General features: G+C 47.0%; 1 protein-coding gene across 3 annotated transcripts in view; it reads right to left on the reverse strand.

The window, feature by feature from the left end:
* OSBPL5 (oxysterol binding protein like 5) overlaps nucleotides 1–23,813 on the reverse strand; it is a 199,631-nt gene that overhangs the window by 123,724 nt on the left and 52,094 nt on the right. The window lies entirely within an intron of this gene.

Here is a 23,813-nt window from a genome sequence, read left to right on the forward strand (position 1 = left end):
GTGTGGTGGGTGGCGCTGCTGTGTGCTGGGGCGGTCAGCACTGCTGTGTGTTGGGGCGGCTGGTGCTCGCTATAGGCAGAGAGGCACTGGCCATTCTGAAGATGTCAGCGATAAGTTCTTCAAATAATGGTGCCCAGAGTCGGCGCGTGCGCAGATGGAGCTCTCGTTTGTGCAAGTGTCGACTCCGGCTGTCATTTCTTTGAAGCCCGCACCGCCAAAATCTTTAAAATGGCCAGAGCTTCTCTGCCCACAGCGAGCATCAGCACAGAGCGGCCCCGGCCACCCCAACACACAGTAGCCCCAGCACACAGCAGTACCGGCCACCAGCACAGAGAGGCAGTGAGCATCTGGGTCCCCCTCTGCACTGGGTCCCCCTCTGCACTGCCTGCAGCATCGACCTGCTTCACCACCACCGCTGCCTCCTGTGATCCCCGCTCAACTACTGCTGATACCCCCCTCCGGTAAGATACCACCAGATTATAAAACGGACCCCATATTTTATTTTATTTTTTACCTTTTTTAGCTCTAAATTTGGGGTGCATTTTATAATCCAGTGCGTCTCATAAAACAAAAAATACGGTACCTTAAAAAAATAAAATCTATAAAATTAGTATCATGGTGTCTATAACAATACTGTCACGCTCCCGGTGTCCCAGCAGCGCTCCTTACCCACTGATCCGTCTTCACCGTCATTGTACCGCTCCGTAACCACTGATCCAGCCCACGTGTTCACCGGTCATGGCTGACGCTCCCGCTCGTGCTCTCCTGCGTCCTGCTCCTGGTCTTATGAGTCTGACCCTGAGTCTTAGGGCGGCTTTGCACGTTGCGACATCGCACGTGCGATGTCGGTGGGGTCAAATCGAAAGTGACGCACATCCGGCGTCACTTTTGACATCGTACTGTGTAAATGCTAGATGATACGATGAACGAGCGCAAAAACGTCGTTATCGTATCATCGTTGCATTCACCGACATTTCCATAATTACGCTGCCGCGACAGGTACGAAGTTGTTCCTCGTTCCTGCGGCAGCACACATCGCTGTGTATGAAGCCGCAGGAGCGAGGAACATCTCCTTACCTGCCGCCGGCGGCTATGCGGAAGGACGGAGGTGGGCGGGATGTTTACATCCTGCTCATCTCCGCCCCTCCGCCGCTATTGGCCGCCTGTCGTGTGACGTCGCTATGACGCCGCACGACCCGTCCCCTTAGGAAGGAGGCGGGTCGCCGGCCAGAGCGACGGTCGCAGGGCTGGTGAGTGCATGTGAAGCTGGCGTAGCGATAATTTTCGCTACGCCAGCTATCACACGATATCGTACCTGCGACAGGGGCGGGGACTATCGCGTGCGACATCGCAGCATCGGCTTGCGATGTCGCAACGTGCAAAGCCCGCCTTAGACTCATGCTTCTGTATAGGAACGGGCCGCGCCCACTCTCCTGGTCTTATAGGCCCAGCACACCTGCAGCAGGAAATGACATGAGGCTGTGCTGGGTATATAAGCCTGGCCTTTCCATGTGGGTGGCGCCTGATCAACGTGTCTTGAAGCCTTGTCTTTTGAGCTAGGTGCTCAGGTCCCCTTGTGCCGTGTCCTGTACTACTGCCTGTCTTTACTACCCGGCACCTGTACCAGTGTCCCGCACTATCTCAAGGAACTCTGTGACCCCAGTGACTTTGTTCTACCCATCCCCGGAGGGACGCTGGTCCCCTAGTACCGTGTGACTTTGTTCTACCCGTCCTCGGAGGGACCCATCCCTGCCACGCCAGTGCTCCGGCTGCTGTGTACCCTGCCCTTAGGTGGGGTGCTCGGTCCAGTGGATCCACCTCCTGGGCCTACCAGTCCTCCCGGCCCTGACAAATACCATGTTATTTATCCAACAAGGTGAACATTGTAATAAAAAAAACAAAAACACAACAATATCAGAATTTCTTTTTTTGTCAACTCCACTGGTGGAAAAATTAAAAAGGTTTTGAGTTTGTCCCAATATGTAAAAATGTATATATTATTAATAACATTTTCAAACTTATTGTAATTTGATAAAATGACCTCCAACCAAAAAAAAACAAGAAACAAAAAAAAATTGTGGAGCTGCAAATTTTTGGGGAGGGAGAAAGGGGGTAATTTTCAATACATTATATGGTACATTAGATTTTGCCATTAAGAAGGACAATTTTTCAAAAGGAAAAAGTCAGGAAACTCTATCACCGTCATCGTTGAGGAGCACATCGCTCTCTGTGTCAGTGAATGAAAAGTGTTTTATTGAGTTGTTAAATCATATGGCAGAAAATCCTATAATCTTTTCATATTCAGTAAAAAGTAGACGGTTCCTTCCTGATGTTATAATCCCATGTCTCTAGGATGAAAAGCCCTTTAATCTTTTCATATAGTATAAAGGGGATGGTTAGATTTTCATAATTGAGATATCCACCGCTTCCACTGTCAACTAGTAGACCTCAGCTTGTAGGGGCTTTGGCACTCCTCAAGCAGCCATGGCGCCTAAGTTGTAAGACACTGTGGGGGCCTTCTGTCACCCTCATTGGGCCTCTACAATGCAATCTCATGAACCTGAGGGGTTGTCTGTTGGCACTCTGGGAGTGCCCCAATTTGTACCTTTACTATGGGCACCCAATTTTTAGAAACGCTACTGCTTGGGTTCATATAACTGAAGCTTTCAAGAGCAGTGACTGGTGGTGTCTCTAGGACACGTGCACTTTCTGCCAATTTATAAAATTAATAATTTTGTAATAAGTACTGTATTTTTCGGATTATAAGATGCACTTTTCCTCCCAAAAATTTGGAAGAAAAGTGAGGGGTGCATCTTATAATCTGAATGTAGCTTACTGGGGGTGGTGGAGAGGGGTCGCAGGAGGCCGGGGGAATGCTGCGGCGGCTGTGCAGGGGTTGTGGTGGCTGGGCTGGTGCTGTGGCAGCTGGGCTGGTGCTGTGGCGGCTGTGTGGGATCTGCGGCGGCTGTGCGGGGTCTGCGGTGGCTGGTGCTGGGGCGGCTGTGCAGGGTCTGCAGCGGCTGGTGCTGGGGCGGCTGTGCGGGGTCTGCGGTGGGTGGTGCTGCGGCGGCTGGTGCTGGGGCTGCGACGGCTGATGCTAGGGCTGAGAGGCGGGCGGTGGGGACTTCAAATAATGACGGCTGCAGACGGTGTGTGCGCAGATGGAGTACTCATCTCAAGTCCTCACCGCCCATAGCTGGAGCCCCAGTAGAGCTGCCCCTGCTGCAGACTGAGCTCCAGCAAAGCAGCCTGAGCCCCAGCACAGCAGCCCGAGCACCAACAAAGCTGCCCCAGCCACCGCCGCAGCCCCAGCACAGCAGCACCAGCAGAGCCGACAGTCTCTTGGACACCACTGCCCCTGCCTCCCATGACCCCGCCCCACCACTCCTGCCGCCCCCTCCGGTAAGTCACCACTGGATTATAAGACAGACCCTATTTTTTTTAAACTTTTTCACTCTGAAGTTGAGGTGCGTCTTATAATCTGGTGCGTCTTATGCCGTATTTTTCGGTTTATATAATTTATTTATTATATCTATGCATATAATCAATATGTTAATTTATATAAAAGGTTAAGGAAGCTTTAGAAAGAATGCACGGAACACTTAGTAAACCAAGTCATATCACTATTAGGTAAAACAGTGTCCATTGAATTAAAAAAACAAAGTCCCCTCAATCTGCAGGACTGGTGGAGAGACACAATGGTATCCTGAAAAACAGCAGGAAACGGAAAAATTGTCAGTACCATCTCCCATTGGTTGTACTGTCACACCGACATCTGTAGGGCTAACCCCCATAGTAATGGTAAATTAGAACGTAATAGATCCAGCAAAGTGAGAAAATCCAGGGCATTGGAATGGTTTGGGATTTAATACGGTACCTTTTAATCTCACTTTTGAAGTTGGTCAGGAGACTACCTTTTTGGTTGATTTTTGACTGTTATATAAAAAATGTGCCGATAGGGAACAAGCTGACAAGCTAATCAGTAGATAAGTATGTTTGTGTCATAAATCACAATAACAGGGGACCCCAGATGTGTACCAGTTGGTCCCTTGCAGAATAGACAACTGCAACCCAAGACTATGGGTATAGGCTTCATGGCCACACGGGTTTAAAAAACAGGTTCTTCATTGGGTAAAAATAAATTTCTCCTCGCACAAATAAAGACAATTGTAACCAACTACTGTTTGAAAAACCCTAAAGGCTGGTTTACACGCAGCAAGCGATGTCGCTCGTGAAAGCACACGCCACCGTCGTTTGTGCGTCACGAGCAAATCGCTGCCCATGGCGCACAATATCGCTAACACCCGTTGCACGTACTTACCTTCCTAGCGACGTCGCTGTGGGCGGCGAACAACCTCTTCATTCAGGGGGAGGTTCGTGCGCCGTTACAGCTACGTTACACAGCGGCCGACCAATAAAAACAGAGGGGCGGTGACCAGCCGCATTAACGACACACCCATCTTGTTGCCGGAGGACCCAGGTAAGCTGTTGTTCGTCGTTCCTGGGGTGTCACACGTAGCGATGTGTTGCTGCCTCAGGAACGACGAACAACCTACGTCCACAACGACCAACGAGATTTTGAAAATGAACAACGTGTCAACGATCAACGATTTGGTGAGTATTTTACATCGTTAGAGGTCGCTTGTGCGTGTCACACGCAACGACGACGCTAACGAGGCCGGATGTGCGTCACGAATTCTGTCACCCCCAACGACATCTCATTAGCGATATTGTTGCGTGTAAATGGGGCTTAAGATGAGTGATCAACGGCTATATGCCATCGGTGCTGAGTTAACGGGAACAGACCCAATAGGACATTTCTACATAGAAGTTCAGAACAATACCAAACCACGACCCAAGGAAAGCATGTCAGAAAGAACCTTAATAGTGATAAGGGGGAATTTGGGGTGATGCAATTCAAGTATGCATATTCCAAATCATGAGTCAAATCTCAGCCATGCATGCTATATTAAACTATATTGACCAGAGATGAACCACCGATCCGAGTAGAAGGATGACTGGTTTATTTTAAGGAAGTACATGATAAAATAAGAAACCATTTGGATAGAATCCAAGAATACGTACAATTCTTCTATTTGTCAAGCAGCAAAAAGAGCTTATTCTGAAATATATATGTATATGTATTTCATCATTTTATATTGAGCTAACTCAGCATGCATTACGAAAAGTCTCCCGGTTCAAAAAGACCCAAATCTAAGCGCAGACCAGACAGTGGGTACAGTGCACAAATCAAAGCGCCATTTTGTGTCCTGCTGTTTTGGAGATATTGATACAACCCTGAATACTGTCCATAATAGAATCCATAGCATGTGTTCAGAAGAAAAGGTTTTATGGCGCGCTCACACCACGTAATTCAATCATAGATTTATGTCTCTTTATTCTTTGAAGGCACAGGTCAACGCATTTCGAGGGACGCAGCCCTCTTCATCAGGACAGCAGACCAGAATGAACATAAATATAGTCACTATTTGTATGTTCTTTCTGGTCTGCTGTCCTGATGAAGAGGGCTGCATCCCTCGAAACGCATTTACCTGTGCCTTCAAAGAATAAAGAGACATAAATCTATGATTGAATTACGTGGTGTGACCGTGGCATAAATCCTTTTCTTCTGAACACATGCTATCATCTAAACCGGGGAGCTGCAGCTAACCACCATCATTTTGGCTATTATAGCGGTTGTGACTGGCACAACCGCTATAGGTGAGTACACTTCTTTTTCTCCTAAAGGTTGTAATCGGTTAAGACCCTATTGCGCTTTCTCTTCTGCAGTTCATCATCATAATAGAATCCATGGGACTCGGTTAGATTTACAAACCTCACTTATGAAGATAAATTAGCTTTAGAGACAGGCTACGAGTAGAAAAATGAATGGTTAGCATGGCCTAGATAGATATACTGTAAAAAGTCTTAAAAAGAAACTAAGCTGCCAGACCACAGCTAGGGACTGTCCCTTTTCCCCCTAATGATCAGGAAGGATTACAGTGTATACTCATACTGTATAGTCAACCTTATATCCCTTTTGCTAAGGAAGGAAAATGCAAGAAGTTATCACTCTTATTCTCACCAATTAAAAAAAAGATACCCCACCACAGGCGATTGCTTATGCGGGTAACTATACTTGTTTTAGGGGTGCTTCACACACAGCGAGCTCGCTGCCGAGATCGCTGCTGAGTCACCCTTTTTGTGACGCAGCAGTGACCTCATTAGCGATCTCGCTGTGTGTGACAATGAGCCGCGATCTGGCCCCTGCTGCGAGATCGCTGCTCGTTACACACAGCCCTGGTTCGTTTTCTTCAAAGCCGCTCTCCCGCTGTGACACACAGATCGCTGTGTGTGACAGCGAGAGAGCGACAAATGAAGCGAGCAGGAGCCGGCATCTGACAGCTGAGGTAAGCTGTATCCAAGATAAACATCGGGTAACCAAGGTGGTTACCCGATATTTACCTTAGTTACGAGCCTCTGCAGCTCTCACGCTGCCTGTGCTGCCGGCTCCGGCTCTCTGCACATGTAGCTGCTGTACACATCGGGTTAATTAACCCGATGTGTACAGCAGCTAGGAGAGCAAGGAGCCAGCGCTAAGCAGTGTGCGCGGCTCCCTGCTCTCTGAACATGTAGCTGCATTACACATCGGGTTAATTAACCCGATGTGTACTGTAGCTATGGTAGGAGAGCAAGGAGCCAGCGCTCAGTGTGCGCGGCTCCCTGCTCCCTGCACACACAGCTGTGCGCTGGTAACTAATGTAAACATCGGGTAACCATACCCGATGTTTACCTTAGTTACCAGTCTCCGCAGCTTCCAGACGGCAGCTCCGTGCAAGCGCAGCGTCGCTTGCACGTCGCTGCTGGCTGGGGGCTGTTCACTGGTCGCTGGTGAGATCTGCCTGTTTGACAGCTCACCAGCGACCATGTAGCGATGCAGCAGCGATCCTGACCAGGTCAGATCGCTGGTCGGATCGCTGCTGCATCGCTAAGTGTGAAGGTACCCTAAGTCTTCCAGGAAGACTAGAAACAACTGCAGTAATCTCCTCGATAAGTTATGTAGAGAAAGGATCAATGTAACTACTCAGCCAAATCAGCCCACCTGAAGAGCGGACATTTAATGGTTATGTTGGGACAACAAAATACGAGCCAGATTGCCACATGGTTCTCAAGGAAATTGCGTGATTATCCAGATAGTCATGCCCTTCCACCTTTTGTCAACGGAGATATGGCCAAAGGTACGTAGTAGGGGGAGAAAGAAACGCAAAACCCTCCCAAGCATCCTTCCATCCTAGTATCTACTTAAATGACACTGGAGTTCCCCGGGGAGTGCCCATCAAATACAAGGCTAGAAACCAGGTAGCAGCTGGGTGGGAGTCCACTGTATGGTGAGTAACTATATAGGTAAGGATGGTTTACCTTGGGGAGATCAACATCCAACACTGCGGAGACACCATCACGTGTTTCTCAACGTAGTGTTACTAGAACAAGGCCCCCTGGGAAAATATGCAACACAAGAATGCCGCGCAGACACCATCACATGTTTCTCAACGCTGGCAGGAGACTAGTCAGGTCTTTCACAGGGAAGGAACAACCACGGGAAGGGCAGTCTCCAGTCAAGGAAACCGCCTATACCAAAACATGGTATCCATCCACAGACAGCTGTTTCGGGGTATTTGCCCCTCATCAGTGTGGAGTAGGAAACTGGCTAGTGGCCACTAGCAAGTTTCCTACGCTACACTGATGAGGGGCAAATACCCTGAATGTGGATGGATACCATGTTTTGGTATAGGCGGTTTCCTTGACTGGAGACTGCCCTTCCCGTGGTTGTTCCTTCCCAGTGAAAGACCTGGCTAGTTTCTTGCCAGCGTTGAGAAACATGTGATGGTGTCTCCGCGGCATTCTTGTTTTGGTGAGTAACTATAAACATACTTTGTACTGACGAGGGGAAATCACCTTGAAACCCCGTGTCTGCAAATTGAGGTTCTAATCTGGCATAAATCCTAAGGGGTACTTTGCACACTACGACATCGCAGGTGCGATATCGGTGGGGTCAAATCGAAAGTGACGCACATCCAGCGTCGCAGTCGATATCGTAGTGTGTAAATCCTTTTTGATACGATTAAGGAGAGCAAAAACGTCCAAATCGTATCATCGGTGTAGCGTCGGTCATTTCCATAATTTTGGAAGGACCGATGTTACGATGTTGTTCCTCGTTCCTGCGGCAGCAGACATCGCTGTGTGTAAAGCCGCAGGAGCGAGGAACATCACCTTACCTGCGTCCTGCGGCTCACGCCGGCTATGCGGAAGGACGGAGGTGGGCGGGATGTTTACGTCCCGCTCAGCTCCGCCCCTCCGCTTCTATTGGCCGCCTACTGTGTGATGTCGCTATGACGCCGCACGACCCGCCCCCTTAATAAGGAGGCGGTTCGCCGGCCAGAGCGACGTCGCAGGGCAGGTGAGTGCATATGAAGCTGCCGTAGTGATAATGTTCGCTACGGCAGCTATCACCATGATATCGCAGCTGCGACGGGGGCGGGGACTATCGCGCTCGGCATCGCAAGCATCGGCTTGCGATGTCGTAGTGTGCAAAGTGCCCCTAAGTCATATGACAAGGCTTGTTAAGGAGTCACTTGACTTTTAGGATTGCTTCTTCCAATAAGTGGCACTAGAGTTCGTCTTTTTCCTTCCTGAAGAAATTATTTGCATATTTCCCAGAGGAGCATTCCAGCTATAAGTCTCCTCACTTGCAGCCAGATTGGTTCGTCAGTCTCCGCAAGCAGAAAAGTTTATCCCTTAGAACCCATCTTAGCTTCTCATGCAGCCAGATCAGATCTCATACTTTGTACTGACGAGGGGAAATCACCCTGAAACACCATGTCTGCAAATTGAGGTTCTGATCATATGACAAGGCTCATTAAAGGGTCACTTTTGACTGTTAGGATTGCTTCTTCCAATAAATGACACTAGAATTCGTCTTGTTCCTCCCTGAAGAGACCTTTAACTATAAACAAAAATGTAGACTGAATAAACTATATATATACTGAATATATATATATATATATATATATATATATATATATATATATATATATATTTTACAATCAGTGGAGATTAGTAAACTACACTAAAGGTGTTATTAATGCTATTGTCGAACAGTTTGGACCTACATCCTTAACTAACAGCTTGGCAAAATGCAAATCAAAAAAGTCCGTGGAGCCTCTGTTAGGAGTCTCAACACAGAAACCAGCCAGATATCCCTCCGGGAAGGACCTAGCCAAGGGGTGGCTCTTTTTAGGAGACCACGATAACCACCATATTAAGTGGCCCGTTTAGTCAATATCCAACTTTTTGACAAGTTTAAAGATATGACAAGGGAAATACCAAGGCCAGGCATCCATCCCCAGACAGCTGTTTTGGGGTATTGCCCCTCATCAGTGTGGAGTAGGATTCTGGCTAGGTGGGAGCACTGCCTAGTAGACCAACAAGACAAAACAATCACTGATCTCGGGGAGACCAGCCAGAGAAAACACTGCCGGCAGCCAGCGAGGGCGCTCAAGACAGTGAAATCCTAGGTACATTGCCCCCTGGGAAATATGCAAATCAAAAAAGTCTGTAGAGCCTTTGTTAGGAGTCTCAACACAGAAACTAGCCAGATATTCCTCCGGGAAGGACCTAGCCAAGGAGTGGCTCTTTTTAGGAGACCACCATAACCACCATATTAAGTGGCGCTTTTAGTCAATATCCAACTTTTTGACAAGTTTAAAGATATGACAAGGGAAATACCAAGGCCAGGTATCCATCCCCAGACAGCTGTTTCGGGGTATTGCCCCTCATCAGTGCGGAGTAGAATTCTGGCCATGTTTCGGCTTGGCAAAATAGAATGACATTGGACATCTCACTAGCAGAAAGTGTGAAATGTAAAATGATTGTCCCTTCACAAACATCAAGAAGAAATCTTAAAAGTAGATTTTTGACACACTGGTCATTTTTTTGAGCCTAACATCTGTCTATACTTGAAATTTTTAGATCTTTCCATCCTTAGTCCTCTTACTTCAAAATTGTTAGGAATTCAACATCTCAATAACAACGTCGCTAACATTCGTAGATAGGAGAGGGAGACAAGTCCCGGCTCTGACACCTCGACATTCGTCTCATTAGTGTTCTGCAACCTCCTATCTATTTGTAGCCGAGAACTTCCCGTGCCTTTGGTCGGGTCTGCACCAATTTATAATGAATCTCCTGACAGCCTGCCACAGTCTCGCCACAGCAAAGTACATTTCTCTTCATGGAGAATTTGTCGTCAAGAGGACGAGGTCTTTCAGATATTTACAGAGAGAATTCAGATAAGGACACTTTACGGATTACACAACAGCACAGAGTATATAAAATGTCACCGGGAGACAACCTGCCGCTGATTACAACAGAGTGCACGTGTTCATATAGAAAAGTCCTTTACCTACGTATAACAAGACATCCTTCTCTCACTAACAATGGCATGGAAATAGTGAACCGTATGTGATCAACAGTATCTTCTCATTAATCAATCATTAATACATTCTTACCTCAATAGGACTGATGGCTAAGTACCAGAATCTGTCCTACTAAGATATAGCACATGGTCTCCATTTGACTAGTAGTCAAATCTAAATTACCCTTTAGATGGGTCCCCAGATTTGGAAAATCCTTACTTATTAGAAGGGTAACTTGACCATAAACAAAACGCAACGTATCCACAAGTTGGAGCCTCGCCATTCAGTTTTAATCTCTAGGAAAATCTTGTAGCAAGTGTTTGTTTTTCCTGCAGCGCCCCCACTGCTGAAATGAGATATTACACAGTGAAATTTAGGGCAGCCAATATACAAATTTCCCCTATAACCAAAAAGGCAGTAACAGAATTTCTTCTCTTGGGAGAAGGAACAAGCTTTTCTGGCTTATAAATTGGGGTACTGTCACATGTATAAAGACAGGCTCAGGATTAGAGTTCTCAATTACCTTCTGAGACCATGCACATTTGAATGTTGCTTTTTTCTTTGGGCATTTTAGAGTTAATCCCTTCCCTGTTGCAGCAGGAGACTTGCTCAGCTGTCTTCAGTTGAGCACTTCCAGGGCTGTATTTAATCCCTCTGCCTCCTGGAGAGGTTGCTGGTTATTCAACTCAGTTTGGAGCTAGCCCAGGAGCAGAGAGGACGTGCCTGTTGCTGTTTGTGCAAGTGGTTGTTTTTGTACTACCTTCTTTCCCTTGTTATCCCATTTATCCTTGGTTGTTCATGGGGTAGGTTTTAGGTGTGTATGAGGTTTTATTTTACCCCTGTCTGTTTTTTATATTTGGTGGGGTTTTGGAGATTTCCGTCCTGGTCAGTCCTCTGGGTGGTGGGTACTTTGTCATCAGGGCCAGGTCAGTGGCCCAGACCTCCCTACCTTTAAGGGTACCTCCGGATATGAGGGTGAGATCTGAGACCCCAGTCTCTGCATAGGGTTTCCTATGTCCCCTGGCCATCCGTTACACACCCGTCCCTAACAGGTACTCCTCTATTCAGGATTCACTAAAAAGGTATTTGTCAATTGTTTTTCTATAGATGACCATAGACGTGAGTAATTGGCATTGTAGTAACCTGCTTTCTTGAACATGTCCTTTAAGCCTAGGCAAGCTGTAAAATAAGGAACACCAGGGATCTATTTACAGTTCTTGGTCTATGTCGCATATCAATTTCTCTGCATATAGTAAATGAAGGATTTCTCTGCAGATGTCTCATATTAAATTAGGAAATCCAGTCATGTAAGATAAAAAAAAAATTGTTCTATAAAATGGGAGATGAATGCATATTACAGGTAAGGAATATAATGAGTCTGAATAGACTACTTTAATAGCTAGTAGCAGTCTATAAAACATATTGGAAGATTTATAAAATGTAGTGGGATTTTTATATATTTTCTATTAAAATGGCACTTTCCCCCCAAATAAGCAAAAACTCACCTGGAAGATACTTGTCTTCATATTCATCTTTTATCCTACAAGATTTTGTAGAGTGCTTGGCTATAATGACAGAACTTTTGAAAATGTAAACAACTACAGATAACCATGACCGTCCCCATTGGGATGTCGTCTATAAACCTCCTCTCGCGTAACCAGAATAATTCTAAGCCCTGACACCTCAGAGATCTCACTCTTATAACCATTTACATTTTCCTATTTTATTTGTGCTACACCAATGATACATTCATATGGTCAAATTCACCTTACAGCCAGAAAAATAAAGAATTTCCAGGTCAGCCGAGACCTCAACTAGACTGGTGATAGTGTCGTTTTGGTTTTATGGCCCCTTCTGCCTGTAGGCTGCACAGCTCCGGGTACATCATGAACTCACTAGAAGTGCAGATTCTCCCTGGAGTCCAGGGAATGTATTGATCAATGTCCTATACCAGGAGATAAAGGCGCTACTTGGAAAGGTCACTTCATCCCGGAGGCTGCAGTACTGAACGTCTGCTCTGAAGCAAACAACCAGATCTTGTGTTTTCATTGATCTTTGTATCGGTTCAATCAGCTGTAAACACACAGGATGAATTGCACAGCCACGGTCCATTAGGAGCCATCACAGAGCTTCAGAATTGCTATATATATAATGGTTATTTCTCCTGATCCGATAGGTTGAAGGGAGTTATCTGCTGCCTGACAATTCTAGCTGTGCCTTACCTCTCATGAGAACAAAGGATCGCCATATTAAAATTTAGCAGCTCGTTCCTTCTTCCCTCTCTGAATTTGCAATGAGGGTGACAATAAAGGGGTTGTCCAATAGGGGGAAAAAAAAATTAAGGCATGAATATGCTTAGGGCTAGGACACACGGCGAGTAAAATGGACCAAGTGGAATGCGATAAAAAAAAAACAAAAAAAAAAAAAACGCACTCCACCTGGACCCATGTTACTCTATGGGGCTGTTCCCATCTGCGATTATTTTCTCAGCCCTAATCGGACCGTGAAAACAATTGCAGCATGTTGCGAGTGGAATCCGATCCGTATTCACTCGCATCCATACAAGTCTATGGGTGCGAGTGAAACATTGCACTGCACTCGGATGACCCCGGAGTGCAGTGTGATAATAGCATCAGCTGGCAATGAAGGAGATAGGGAGTTTAGTCTCTTCCTCTCCTCCGCAGCTGTGATCCGATCGCAGGATCAGATTACAGTGGCTGACACTTGGCTTACACTCGCAGTACAGCGGGAGCTGGCATATCGCATCCTATGCACTCACATACGCTTGTGTGGCCCCAGCCTTAAAATAAAAAATAAGTGGCATACTCCTCATTCATTTCCTCCGTGAATCCAGTGCAAGACGCCCGGAAACCAGAAGACCGCTGCAGCAGTCAGGTGATTAAAAGAGCACGCCATCAGGTGTTTCATGATGGTCTTCTGGTCACCTAACCACTGCAGCGAGCAGAGCAGGCATGGCTTCCGGAGATGCCGCAGGCCATTCTATAATTTAATCGAATTGTAACTTCTGAAGATTTGTCTAGGAATAACGCAAAGTTTTGCAAATGTCTTCCACGAGGCAGTCCCTGTGGGAAGAGAGGACATAAATTGGGATCATGTCTTTGCCCCATCTTTTCTTGCAAACAATTAACCATCCTCCTCCTCATCTGACCAGGAGGGGGTTGAGGGGTGTGGAAAGGTCCCATTAAAATCAATTATTCAGGAAAATCTCATCAGACCCAGGAGAAATGATGAGTATCGTAGATCTGTCCAAATTTCCAGGAAGACACCGTCATCAGAAGGTCTCTCACAATCCATATACCGTAATTTTCATTTATATTTCTAAGACACACCCCAAATTTAGAGATAAAAAAAGTTAAAAAAAGGGGTCCATCTTATACTCTGGTGTTGTCTTACTGGACAGGGAGGCGGCAGCGGTGGTAGAGCGGAGTCACAGGAGGCCTTGGCGGTGCTGGTGGGGGCTGTGCTGGCAGCAGTCGGGCTGTGCTGGCTGTGTTGAACAGGCCGGTGCGGTGGGTGTCCCAGATGCTCTGTCGGTGATGTGGGCTTCAAAGAAATGGTGCCTGGAGCGGCGTGTGCGCAGACTGAGCTCTCAGCTCAATGACAAGATCTGTAGCCGAGAGCACCATCATTTGAAGACCAGAGAATCTGGGACACCTGCCGCACCACCCTGCTCCACACAGCCACCACAGCCTAGACAGATAGCCGGTCGCCCGCACAGCCAGCCATCAGCACAGTCAGTCGGCCGTCCGCACACAGAGGCACCCAGCCGCCCATGCAGCCAGCCGCCCGCACAGACGTCCAGCCGCACGGACAGCCACCTGCACAGACCCACGCCAATTCTCCACCTCCCGGTAAGCTATATTCAGATTTTAACCCCCCCCCCCGCATTTTCCTCCCACCTTTTTGGGAGGAAAAGTGCGTCTTATAATCTGAAAAATTTATATTTTTGCTATTTTTTCTTATCCACACCTCCCTGATGAAGGCCACGTGCCGAAACACGTGTTGGTTTGGCATCGGCACAGCAGTAGGACATGACCGCAGGTAACCCCTCTGTACCACCTCTTCTTGTCATTTGACTTTATGTGCCATTATATCCGGCTTTTTATCTCCACCATACTTGATATGTACTAATGATTAGATATTAATGCCTATGGTAGCCCCACATCTCAGCACATGTGCAAGTGTGTGATTATGGAAACTCCACTTGGATACACTATTATTTATATTTCCCACTGACAAGTGTATTTTACACTTATGTGCACTTGCTTTGCACTTTATTTGCTGTGCAATAGCTTCCTTTTTTTCCACATATTTATTCCCTTATTTATAAAATATTTTTACAATATATATTTTTTTATATCATTGAAATTGTGCTACTTTTTGCCACTTGGTATATACGTAAATCCTAATCTTGGGCTCCTTCATAAATTCTATAATATTTATACATTCTGTGGAGATATTTATATTTATATATGCCTATGTTTTTATTTCTTGTCCTCTGTCGTGCTGTCTTTGTGCTTTTGCACTTTTAACATTTTCTATTCATTAATAAAACCTGAATTTTATTCTGATTATTTGTGTACTGGCTGTATTTTTATAGGTTTATATGGTTTTGGCTACAGCCTATCCATTTACTATATCCAGGGGAGTGTTGGTGCATTGTCACCACCAGACATTGTGTTTCCCCTGTTATGTGACATAATTTTGGTAATCATTTCTATAGAATCAGTAGAAGAGGCAATTATTGATATAATTTTCATTGAAGGATTTTGGGACTGAGGAATGTATCAAACAATGGGGTGCTCCACAATACCGTTTATTTCGTAGGACACAAATGGTGACAGGTGCCCTTTAAATCTCTTCCATTTGTGTGGCATAGAGTATATAAGCTAATGGTGGCTCTTGCAATCACTGAGCCATTATGTCTCCTCTCTAATAAGCAGCAGATAGCGGTGTGACCAGCCAAATAAACAGATTTTCCTGGCTTCCCGATGGAATTTAACAGCGTGAGAATGAAAGGAGCTGTTATTCACAAATCCGCTTTACAAGTGTTTATCAAAGCAGTCAGATCTGGCCGCACACCCTTCCAGAATGTGCCGTGTGGATGTGCGGGAGAAGCTGCCCGCTCCCTCCTAATATATATGAAAACTTATTTTTAGTGGGGCTTCCTCTGAGGTTTCACGGTTGATGTCCAGAAGGTGGTTAGAACTGACCCAAGAAGGAGTAAAACGATTGTCCAAGATTTAGAAGTTTCCCCCCATTTGGAATAAACCTTTAATTAGTAATCCATATGCGATAGTAGCCAATGTTTTCTAATAATGTATCTATTTTGGCATTATTCTATTTCATTGTAGCAGCCATTTTTCAAAAAGTGTCTAAAGGAAGCGCTGAAAATCTGATTGAACATGCTCAGTTGCTAACAAGATACTATATTTTTCGGACTATAAAGGCTACTTTACACACTGCGATATCGGTCCCGATATCGCTAGTGTGGGTACCCGCCCCCATCTGTTGCGCGACACGGGCAAATCGCTTCCCGTGTCGCACAACACCCGTCACACATACATACCTGTCCGGCGACGTCGCTGTGACGGGCGAACCGCCTCCTTTCTAAGGGGGCGGTCCGTGCGGCGTCACAGCGACGTCACTGAACCACCGCCCAATAGCAGCGGAGGGGCGGAGATGAGCGGGACGTAACATCCCGCCCACCTCCTTCCTTCCGCATAGCGGCCGGGAGGCAGGTAAGGGGAGCTTCCTCGTTCCTGCGGCGTCACACGCAGCGATGTGTGCTGCCGCAGGAACGAGATTTGAGAATGGACCCCCATGTCGCCGATTAGCGATTTTGCACGTTTTTGCAACGATGCAAAATCGCTTATCGGTGTCACACGCAACGGCATCGCTAATGCGGCCAGATGTGCGTCACGAATTTCGTGACCCCAACGACTCCGCATTAGCGATGTCGTAGCGTGTAAAGCCCGCTTTAGAGGCACTTTTCCTCCCAAAAATCCAAGAGGAAAATGAGGGGTGCGTCTTAAAATCCGAATGTGGCTTACCGGGGGGTGGTGTTGAGGGGTCACAGGAGGCAGGCTAATGCTGTGCTACTCTCTGCTGCGCTGCTTTATGCAGTGGGCAGCCCTGCTCTGTGCAGCCACCAGCGAGGCTCTATGCGGCGTGCAGCGAGCCACGGGCCATTCTGAAGATGTTGGTGGTAAGGGCTTTCAAATAATGGCGCCCAGAGTCGGAGCGGGCGCAGATGGAGTTCTTGGTTCAAGCTCTCATTGGCGCACGCGCCAACTCCGGACGCCATTTCTTTGAAGCTCGCAGCGCCGACATCTTCAGAATGGCCTGTGCCTCACCCCCCACAGCGAGCACCAGGACAGAGCAGTGCCGGCTGTCCCAGGACAGACCAGCACTGGCTGTCCCAGGACAAAGCAACGTCTGGTGCCCCAGCACAGCGGCGCAGCCCGTAGTGAGTATCTGGGTCCCCCCCTGCACCGCCCGCACGAGGAGCAGCATCGCCGTAATCTTGTACCACCTGCCTCCTGTGACCCCCACTCCACCACTGCTGCCACCTCACCTCCCCAGTAAGACACCCCCAGATTATAAAACGGACCCCATATTTTTTTTTTAACCTTTCCTCTCTCTAAATTTGGGGTGCGTCTTATAAAATGAAAAATACAGTCATTCAAAAGTGACTACCAATATGACTGCAAAAGGGCTACCTAAAGTTAACTGCAAAAATGTTGATGAGATGACCTACACAGCGCAGCCAATTACTGAGCTCAGCGGCTCACGCCAGCTACATCAGCAAAATTGCTGAGCTCAGACATTGGTTGCAGAGGTGATGTGCGCTGGAGTCATGACATTATCACTACAGCCAAAACAGACTGGACCATCTTCTTTCTTCAGGAGTGCACCACTCCCCAGCCTCCTGACTTCTTTTTTGCCGAGGGCAATGCACTTCTGAATACTGATAGCCAGAACTGAGAGCTCTTCCATGCCATCACCAGAGGAGGGGCTCATGCTGTTAGTGTCGCGCCCAGAGATATGGGGTACTCGGTCCCGGGCAGTGTATGTCTTGGGAATGTCACAGTGGTGGCCATTGCCGGTTCCGTGCCCTGGGCCCTTTTTGTGATGGCGGTGTATTTACAAGGGATTAAGTTAGTGTTCATACGTGATGCCACTTGCGGTGTTGGGGCTATGGGGATGGAGCCGCCGCTGCACAATGTCACTAGTGGGGCTGGTGTTATTTTCAGCCTGGATGGTGGGCCCTCCGCAAGCAGGACCGGGCCCCAGAGGATGGGTGATGTGACAGATGTTGGAAGAAGGGAGTCCACACCAAAGTTCAGTGCAACTGGTTTTTACTCACTGCTGGTTGGTAATAACTGATTGCCCGAGGCCGGCTGGTTTCGCCTCCAGGTCCCCTTCGTCCCAGTGCCAGTTTGATTCTCTGGTATCTTCTTCTCCTCCACCTGTCTCTGGGGGTCCCCGTCCGGTGGTTTGTCCACTTCTGTCCTCCTAATGGTAGCGTGAACCCTGTGGGGTTGGAGTCTCTGGTCCTGTCCCCGGTTCTCCCTCTGCTACTGAGTCTTCTGATTCTTAGGGTCAGCAAGGTCCTTGATGGTCCCCTTGCTGTGCAGGTGTTAACAGGTCGGCTTGGAGCTCTTTCCTGTCCTAGGGTCGTGTACCCCGTTGGTGCGTAGTTCCGAGAGTACTCCACCATACTCCACCGGCAACCACTCTCCTGGGTACCAGGTCACCGTTAACCCGCGTCAGACCGTCTCCTCACTTTCACCTTCACACTACAGTCTTCTCTCACTGTCAACTCCAGACTGACTTCTCTCCACAGTCCGCCCCTCCCACCTGGTCAACTAGTGGACTGGACTGGCTCCACCTCTAGGCAGCCATCCATTGGTCCGACCGTAGCTCTGTACCATTGTATGGGGGATTGTTGGTGGAAAACTGGAATTACCTGGGTGTTTGGTGTTACCGGCACTGGATCTCCAGGTCCCTAAGGGGGTAGGTCCTGCATCCTTTTGGGGATGCAGAACCTTGTAGCACCCTGATGGCTTCAGGGGCGCTACATTAGCAGAGGAGAAGCGCATGTCGTTAGCAGAGGAGAAGCGCATGCTGTTAGCAGAGAAGCACATGCTGTTAGCAGAGGAGAAGCGCATGCCGTTAGCAGAGGAGAAGCGCATGCCGTTAACAGAGGAGAAGCGCATGCCATTAGCAGAGGAGAAGCGCATGCTGTTAGCAGAGGAGAAGCGCATGCTGTTAGCAGAGGAGAAGCGCATGCCGTTAACAGAGGAGAAGCGCATGCCATTAGCAGAGGAGAAGCGCATGCTGTTAGCAGAGGAGAAGCGCATGCTGTTAGCAGAGGAGAAGCGCATGCTGTTAGCAGAGGAGAAGCGCATGCTGTTAGCAGAGGAGAAGCGCATGTCGTTAGCAGAGAAGAAGCGCATGCTGTTAGTAGAGAAGTGCATGCTGTTAGCAGAGGAGAAGCGCATGCCGTTAGCAGAGGAGAAGCGCATGCTGTTAGCAGAGGAGAAGCGCATGCCATTAGCAGAGGAGAATCGCATGCTGTTAGCAGAGGAGAAGTGCATGCTGTTAGCAGAGGAGAAGCGCATGCTGTTAGCAGAGGAGAAGCGCATGCTATTAGCAGAGGAGAGGCGCATGCCATTAGCAGAGGAGAAGCACATGCCGTTAGCAGAGGAGAAGCGCATGCTGTTAGCAGAGGAGACGTGCATGCTCTTTGCCAAGAAAACAGGCCTCTCTGACTGCAGAGCTGACCTGGAACCTTTAAAATCAAGCAGTTGGCTATAAAGCAAAAAAACCCTTCATTTTGGAGAACGGAGAGGATTTTTAATAAGAAGCAAATTGCAAACTTACTTGTTTTTTTTTTTTTACAAGCACTTTGCAATTTTAATCATTTAATTAGATGAGACATCCCCTTTAATGTTCAGCTCTCTCCTTGCTTTATTATAAACATTTCTTATTAGTACAAATGATACCATTTATCCAATGTCCAACTAAGGAATGTGCAAGAGAACAAGATACTAAAGAGTCATTACACAGTAATGAGATCCATTAGGTAATGCGGTAAAAATTAACAAAGCCAATTCATTATCACTACACGCGTTATCCAAGAAGCAGAGGATTTCATCAGGACTAAGATACTGAAAAGATTTCCAGATCTCCTTGTTAATTAATACTTTGTACATCTCTACTATAAAGACCTCTAGATAGAGAGACAGGTGCATAGATAGAAATTGTAGCCTAGTAAAGGCATGTATGATAAATATTAGGTTTAGGATCCCATAAAAAAGTCACCTTGTTGTGGCTGGTGGGCTCTCGTGGCTAATACACTTCAGTCATAGCGGTTTCGTCGGCGGGGGTCAGTTACCGATCTGTGTATGTACAGCGGAGGCTGTAACTGCGCCTCCCGCACTGGCTGACAGCTGCTTATAATGCAGAGTGGCAGTCAGTTAGCGCATGGGGTGTGGTTACAACCGCCGCACTCCCTACACAGAGCGTTGACTGAAACTGCCCCGGCACCAACCTTTTGACTGAAGCCCGAACACTGCCAGGAGAAATAGTTATTTTCCTGCCGGGAGCGGGGTACAATGTGCAGGCACCGGGCAGGTTCCATACACTATTAACCTGCAGATTAGCCCTATATCTGCATTTTAATAGCACTTTTTCATGTTATAGGGTCCCTTTAAGGATTGGTTGGAGGGAACCATGTTTCAAAGCAGACAACGTTCAAGTAATATATCAGCAGGGGGAGACGGAACTCCTGGTATTCGCAGGGTGCTGATGAATCCACTAGGTCTCACTAGCTCTACCTGTGGATCCGTTGGGGAAAGTCGTGTGAGCCAAAGTCACAGACAGAAGATCACGCAGTACCAGGGAGGAGGCGGAGTCAAAGTCAAGGGAGAACCAAGTCAGAAGCCGAGAGGTCTCGTCAGGGACGGGAGAACTATACCAGAGTCAGTAACAAGCCGAGGTCAGGAGCCGGGAGAGCAGGTAGTAGTGGGGGAACACAGAGACGGGGCCGGAGAAGGAGGATGTGAGTCAGGGAGGACGGATACAGTAACAAGGCCGGGAGTCAGGGAGGATAGACAAGGTAGACGGGCAGCATCAGGCAAACTTACGGGGACCAGCAAACACACTGCAGATCAGAACTATAACTGGCACCGATGTGATGGAAATGAGACCATGATAAGAAAACTCTAGAAAACAGCGACCGCCAGAACAGGCACCAATGACGAATCTGCAACAGCAGAGATAAACATGAATCGTGACAGTTCACTTCAGTAATCTTCGATGATGGGTTATAGAAACACATAAAAGCTCCCAAAGAATTAAAAAGCATTGCTAAAAGACCTGGGTGTTTATCGCGCTCACTGGCGGACACAGACAAAAAAGTGCCCCTGTGCAAGAACAATATATGGGCCCTTTGCAGCCCAAGAGCCCTCATAATGCATAATTCCACCTGTTTTGGAGGTGGAAATGGGCCCCCTTGGCTTTTGGGCTCCTGTGCTCCTGCACAGGCTGCACCAATGATATGCCCGCCCCTGATCGAGCTATGGTTAGACAAATGGAGAAAATGATGTATGACTGGGCCCCTGTGCAAGAATAATATAAGGGCCCTTTGCAGTCCAATAGCTCATCAAAATGCAGAATTCCTCTGACTTTGGAGGCAGTGGTGGCCCCATTTTCACTTGGGCCCCTCTGCGCCGGCACTGGCTGCACCAAGCATATGTCCGCACATTGCTTCGGGACAAGAGCGAAACTTTTTAGCACAAATGCACAACGTTATGCTTGAATGAAAAAGAACGCAGCACACCAACACAAAACGTCAACCCAACTGGAAAGAATGAGGAGGAAGCAGTTTGGTTTCGGGCTTATTTTCCGGCTTTGAGTACAATTTATTTTTCCACGAGAGGCAAAAGATTTCTGAAAATCCCTTTAAATTCAAGGGTTCACTTACTTTTTCTCCCTGCACTAAGGGCTGTTTATTGTTCTCAATAAAAGATATGAGCGATATAACCGTGTCTGTTATTTGTTTAGTTGGATTGCAGAGAGACTTAATTACTTTGCACTTTTCTTTATAGCATAAACCAGCCCAGATCAATCCCGGCCTCACGATACAGGATAGCCGACATTCCGAGAGAGGGGGCAGAAAACCCAAACTCCGCATCTTCAGGATGACATTTGGAAATGTCAGTTTCCAGCACTGTATTGGCAAATATGACATTTTGAAATGTTATGAACATGAAAGAATTAAAAAGGCCTCGGATTATTCTGCCTTTTCTGCGGTCATTTATAAGCACAGGGTGGCGGCACTGCTGAGGAAAACGGTGCAAATATTCTGACTTTTCTACATCTGGTCCTATTTGTCCAAGGGACTTCCCCAGGGATATGCTCATCACGGGGCATGTGCCATAGAAACGACAAAACTCAGGTCACAGCAAAAACCTCCCAGCAATTTCTGCACAAAGCTACTTCTGCTATTTTCAGTCTAAAGTATCTTCTTTAGACCGGGCACTGTACAATCATCTAGGAAAACATAACCTCATAGATGGGACTATCTGCAGAAAGGCTTATTAATGGTTACTAATTACAACCAGCAGAATACGGAGTACAGCTCTGGACTATAACACAGGCTGTAGATTAGGATAATTAAAAAATATGTAATGAAAGGAACCCAAACCATGGCGAGCATGAATCAGAACCTGGAGGATATAACTCAGGATCAGTAATGTAATGTATGTACACAGTGACTGCACCAGCAGAATAGTGAGTGCAGCTCTGGAGTATAATACAGCAGGTAACTCAGGATCAGTACAGGATAAGTAATGTAATGTATGTACACAGTGACTGCACCAGCAGAATAGTGAGTGCAGCTCTGGAGGATAATACAGGAGGTAACTCAGGATCAGTACAGGATAAGTAATGTAATGTATGTACACAGTGACTGCACCAGCAGAATAGTGAGTGCAGCTCTGGAGTATAATACACTATACATCTCAGGATCAGTGCAGGATTAGTAATATATTTACATAGTGACTGCACCAGCAGAATATTGAGTGCAGCTCTGGAATATAATGCAGGATGTAACTCAGGATCAGTAATGTATGTACAGTGACTGCACCAGCAGAATAGTGAGTGCAGCTCTAGAGTATAATACAGGATGTAACTCAGGATCAGTACAGGATAAGTAATTTATGTACACATTGACTGCACCAACAGATTAGTGAGTGCAGCTCTGGAGTATAATACAGGAGGTAACTCAGGATCAGCACAGGATAAGTAATGTAATGTATGTACACAGTGACTGCACCAGCAGAATAGTGAGTGCAGCTCTGGAGTATAATACAGGATGTAACTCAGGATCAGTACAGGATCAGTAATGTAATGTATGTACACAGTGACTGCACCAGCAGAATAGTGAGTGCAGCTCTGGAGTATAATACAGGATGTAACTCAGGATCAGTACAGGATCAGTAATGTAATGTAGGTACACAGTGACTGCACCAGCAGAATAGTGAGTGCAGCTCTGGAGTATAATACAGGAGGTAACTCAGGATCAGTAATGTAATGTATCTACACAGTGACTGCACCAGCAGAATAGTGAGTGCAGCTCTGGAGTATAATACAGGATGTAACTCCTGATCAGTACAGGATCAGTAATGTAATGTAGGTACACAGTGACTGCACCAGCAGAATAGTGAGTGCAGCTCTGGAGTATAATACAGGAGGTAACTCAGGATCAGTAATGTAATGTATCTACACAGTGACTGCACCAGCAGAATAGTGAGTGCAGCTCTGGAGTATAATACAGGATGTAACTCCTGATCAGTACAGGATCAGTAATGTAATGTAGGTACACAGTGACTGCACCAGCAGAATAGTGAGTGCAGCTCTGGAGTATAATACAGGAGGTAACTCAGGATCAGTAATGTAATGTATGTACACAGTGACTGCACCAGCAGAATAGTGAGTGCAGCTCTGTGTAACTGAGGATCAGAACAGGATAAGTAATATGAAATATGTCCACAGTGACTCAACATCATAAATTGTCTAATACTGTACGTGATGTGTCGCCGCTCCCCCCTGGCAGATGAGAATGCAGCCTTGTTATGTGGAGTGTCTCGTGTCGCAGTGTCCAGTCGGTTGTCATCAGACAGTCATTAAGGGCTGATCCTCCCGGTGTCTCCCCGGTCACAGTGTTACAATTTATTATGTCTCATCTTGGATCTAGCAAAGTAGACTGCTCAGTTCCCATTATTACCGCAGACATCTGTGCCCTCTGTC

This window comes from Anomaloglossus baeobatrachus, chromosome 10, assembly GCF_048569485.1.
Source record: "Anomaloglossus baeobatrachus isolate aAnoBae1 chromosome 10, aAnoBae1.hap1, whole genome shotgun sequence".
Lineage (NCBI taxonomy): Eukaryota > Metazoa > Chordata > Amphibia > Anura > Aromobatidae > Anomaloglossus > Anomaloglossus baeobatrachus.